The sequence below is a fragment of the Anneissia japonica genome, unplaced genomic scaffold (assembly GCF_011630105.1).
Source record: "Anneissia japonica isolate Jap-2015-1 unplaced genomic scaffold, ASM1163010v1 scaffold4415_len418423_cov169, whole genome shotgun sequence".
NCBI lineage: Eukaryota > Metazoa > Echinodermata > Crinoidea > Comatulida > Comatulidae > Anneissia > Anneissia japonica.
The window spans coordinates 284,976-290,319 of NW_022743399.1; positions in this window are offsets into that span (position 1 = coordinate 284,976).

A 5,344-nucleotide genomic window follows, 5' to 3' on the forward strand; every position below is an offset into this window, starting at 1 on the left:
TCATTTGGGTAATTCCCTATCATTTGGGTATCATTTGGGTAATTCCCTATCATTTGGGTATCATTTGGGTATCATTTGGGTAATTCCCTATCATTTGGGTATCATTTGGGTATCATTTGGGTAATTCCCTATCATTTGGGTAATTCGTCGGACCGGTACTTATAGCCATACTGGTACAATGTAATCTCTTTTCAGTGATTGAATTCGGAAACGCCCGCATCGTTCTATTCGCAGAAAAACGATCTTCGTTCACAATATGAATTATGCGCTTAGGCCAAAAGGCGTCAAGAACGAGAGATGATGCATTTACAAATGATATCAACACTGGATTAGGCCTATCCTAATATGATGCCAACCCTTCCGCTTGGCGAGACATGCGTCGGTTGATATTATCATGGCGGTATAAAGTACCTCCATGATATTATAAGTCATGGTCATCGCATGAGTCATTGGATGATCGAGGCAATTTATTGTCATTCTCAGGCCTATTGATCCATTGATTGGCATTGTATTATTGCTCTATCGGTTGGCGTCCATTACCAGAGGCTTACTAGAAAAAATGATTTATGGAGGAAATATAATATCATTTCCTCCATGGTATAATAGGCCTAACTCGCTGAATCGATTGGCGTAACGCATGCGCTCTCGTGCGGCGGTCCGCAGAGCTCCGGACCCCGAGGGGCTCATCCATAGGGTTCTCGATTCAGAACCCTGACTCAAAGAGGGGCTTTGTCGATATATAACAACATAATATGTCTCTGACATCGACTGTAGATCATATTAGGCCTTTCCAGTGCCGGATTATAGGAGGCACTGTCTGTCGGTCGCCCCCCCCCCCCACAAATTTGTCAACATTTATTTTGGGGGGGGGGGCTAAGGTGGTATAGACCCTCCATTTCTGAAAGTCCCTCCTAGCCCTTCCCCCATCAAATTCTTGGATCAACCGCCGATATAAAATACGAGCACATCTAAAATTAAAAAAAAGGAATTAGACTGCCCAAAAAAGAAACCGTTAAAAACATGTAGAATACGATGACAAACATGATTAACAAACGAGCATATCACAGAATTGATGACTGCCCAAAAAGAGCCACAGTCTCAGAAAGCCACTTGGCCTCATTGTTATGTTACGCCACTGTCAGAGAGTTCGCAATCAGTAGACTAGTAGGTCTACTCGATATATCGATTGATAATCTATTTCCACCACTCCTAATATAAATATCGATGCATCAGGCGGTTGGAATTGAATGATTATCTTAATGAGTCAAATATGCTGACCTATCAATCAATTTGATAATCACATCTAGATGTGTATAAGAGACCACTTATATAGCGCCCTTTTATGAATAATGCTAAAAATAATACTAAAAAACAAATGTAAACCACACTAAGACCATGCACTTTAGGCCTATGTCGAATATATCGGCTACACTTTTTTTTTTATAAGAACACATTTTATAAAAACACCGAGGCTGAAATTGCTTAAAAATAAGATGAAAATAAGAAGAGTTCAAATTTCGAATGCGGTTTTAATTTTTTTAAAATCAATAAAAACCAACAAAAATTTGTTTGCTCTTATAAAGTATAATGCATAATCCAAGTATTGAAATGCACACCATCGTGTTGGGATTTAATATTTCGACATTAATTATGTCATCATCAGGAAGCTTATATGCACTAGTTATACCAAAAGTGTTTAACCAATCAAAACACTACCTCTAGTAGGTGACATAGCAGTGATTTAAACAAAAGATCAAAGCATTCTTACTCACTGATCAAAGCTACCTACAAAAACAAAGAAAGCTCCTTTGAAGCTCTGAGCTCATTGTTAAGCAAAGGGTGTAGTCTACGTATTAGCAAACGCTTCTTTAAACAATAGGATAGACCAGTTTCGGGAGCTGTCAATAATGTTAGTACTAGAAAATTTTAAACATAATTTATTACTTACATTATAGACATTATCATTTTCTAGTATACCCTGTAAGCCCAATACATATTGGAATGCCTCACAGTTTTTAACATGTTTGCTCTTTTTTTTGTACCTTTACAATGCAGTAGGTATGACCCTTTATAATACAGTACAGTAATAATCTGTACAATAATAATAATAACAAACAAAAAAATAAGAACATCTTGGGCTTGAAATTTGCAACAAAAAAAAAAGAACACTGAGCATGGGCAAAATTGAAGAAAAAAAAAATAAACGTAATCGGATTGGAACTGTGGACTGTTGGTTACGATTCCCGCCTTTTTAATCTCAGGCCATTCTATCAAAAATGTCACGATTTGATTCGCAAACAAACGGCAACAAATGAATGCTATTTCTCAAGACGTTAAACTTTGTCAAGCCATGAGAAATTTTAGAATTTAGCTGAAGGCATATCTTGCCAACAAATCTTATTAAATGTATGCACTTTTTTATACTTAGGCCGTCGTGAGAAATATTAAACATGTTTAATATTCTACGACGCGACTGCCCCCGACGCACACCATCGCGTCTGCGTTTAACTCACACAGACCCAACGCGACAACAAATCGGGTCGGGCTGTGACGCTGTCTGAGTTGGCCTTTAGACACAGAAAGAGGCTATTATAAATTTAGGTCCTAGAAAAACACATATCCCGTCCGATTCTATATGATTTCATCTATTATATATATAGATTCATACGTAAACCTCTTTACTTATCTATGGCACTATATACAATTCATTAAATATAATAGCTACTGATTAAATGACCATCAAGTACAAACGAGAAAAGACGGTCTTCTCCTCAAGATTAATATTGTATTCAGCGAGGCTACTCAATTACTCTGTGATGTTAAGACAATGGAGTAAATAGCTTCAAGAAACTTTGAGTGAAAGCAAATGATTAATGTTAAAGTGTGCCGTGAATAAAAACATAAAAACAATATTCACTTCAACTACCTTAGGTAAAAGGTTACGGTTATTCTATGCCAGCTGCCACGTATAAACTATCATTAATATTTGTTACTGAAATAAAAATAATAATATGAAAGATTTATGAATAAATTTGAATTATATTTATAACATAAAACTATCCTCGAACGTGAATAAATTTGTAAAGGTTATTCTGCCAGGATAAAGACCACCGTGCAGCAAGAGGAATCACCAAGTGTGAAGAAAACGTTGACCTAACCCGGATTAGAACCTGGGACCTTCTGCTGACAGACGCCTCAACCAAACTGGTCCATTGGGTCTTTTTGTAGGAAATTCAATTCCGATTGGAATAAACTGATGTTTCACTCTTGCACATGCATGGAACAACGCTAGTTCTCGACGCATTGCAATTAACATAGGTCCATATGATACGCCTACATTTCTTTTTTAATATACATATTATTTTATGCCTACATTATTTAAGTCAACTGTTCCACCAAGACCAGACCCGACTTTTATCTTCAGTAACATCGCCTCCAAACCATTCGGTTGAAAAGTGTCCAGTAAATGGAGACCGGTACATTTTTCAAGCTAAATTTTAAACCCTTCCCTTTTTTAACCTTTTATTCTTGAAATTTGTATTGGAGATGAAATATATCATTTATTTATGTGGTTTTATCAATATTATTGTCACTTTAACTTTTCAAATTGTGAGCAAGTAATCTTAAATTACCTCCTTGGCGTCTTACTAAACACCACGAACCACACGGGACGCAAACATGTATAAAAACTTACCATGCTTGCTCAAAAATCAATAACATCAAATTTTTATGAAATATGTCCGAATTCCGGTTTAAATCGAATATTTTTTTACAGGTATCACCATCGGGTTTAAGAACGTGTTGCCATCGCGTAGTTTAACTGACAGGGGACCGTCACCCTCACACACTGCTGCTCAATACTAATAATACTATTAATGTATTAATATTATTATTATTATTAATTATTATTATTATTATTATTATTATTATGGTCTATCAATGAGAGAAAACATAAAGAGTTCAAAAAAGAATAATAAATTTAATATTTTATATTTTATTCTCAACCAAACTTCATAACAAGTGTGTAAGGTGAGGTTGATTGCGTTCCTTGCAGACGTCAATACGGACGTGATAGATATAATACACGATGTCAACACAATGATTCCTGAAACCAGGAAACAGTCTGAAACACGGCGGCAAAAAAAAATAAAATAAAAAAATTCCCGAATAATGCCGCGGCGCTTTAACAAGTTTTGGAGGCTTTAGTGCGGCGCTTATTCGAGAGCGGCGCTTATAAAAAAAATATTGGCGTGGCGCTTTCCATGCCGTTCCCATGTATTTCACGTATTCCTGTAATTCAGTAGGCCTAAACATAGGTCCTACGTCATCGCAAAAAAAAAAAAAAAACGGTGTCTCAAAGTGATTCATTACATACAGATGTTATATCCTCTCGACGCCGCGCGGCTAAAAAAAAAGAAAAAAAAATCACGTTTGGTGCGGCACTTATTCGAGAGCGATGAATATTTCTATGGTCTTCAGCAGCTTTGGTCTCCAATTAGAATAAGTAAAGGTAAAAAAAGTTGTTCATTTGGGAAAAAAGTGGTATTTAATTGGAGGGGTCTATAATAATTAGAGGGAGATATGTATTTATGAATTATTGAAAAAGCATACGTGTGATTTCGTTTGGTTTTGTGTTTGGTTGTGTTGTCTTGCACAACACATTTTTTAGCCTCCCATGACCAAGACAGGGTAAGGTCTGGATGAGCTCTGACCCAGGGCTGTGGCTTCCCGATGGAACCATGACTGCCACGTCCCCACAGGCACAACCTCTGTCATAGATGTTAATAAGGAGTAGTAAACCGACTATATTCTTAGTGCAAACTGAATACTCTACTGTATACTATAATTTCAAATTTCACACAAGAAAATTACTAATAAACAACTCGTTATAAAATCAGTTTTACAATCATATTCAACAAGTCAATAACACATACATATTCAATTGACTAGAATAACAAATATTGCAATATAAAATTTGTATAATACTGTATTCTAGTTTTGATGGAGCAATATTAAATAAATAGCATAATACTTAATTCTATTCGGAAATGTATTTCATGTAACAGCAGCTAAAACCGTTATGCATTGATTCTGACGAAAAACTAAAGAAACTACAGTAGTTATGTGCTAACATAAATACTAAACAATGATTAAATATTTTTCAAAAATTAAAAAGGACAGTCATGGTACAGTTAACATGCTTATTAGAAAAAAAAAAAGAATTAATCAACGAAGAAGTTCTGTTTTCCTTATCTCGGTTCTATATCCAGCACATTATATTTATAAAAAAAAAAACTGTTGTATGCCCAAATATAGCCATGATGTGCCTCTATATGGTCACGAT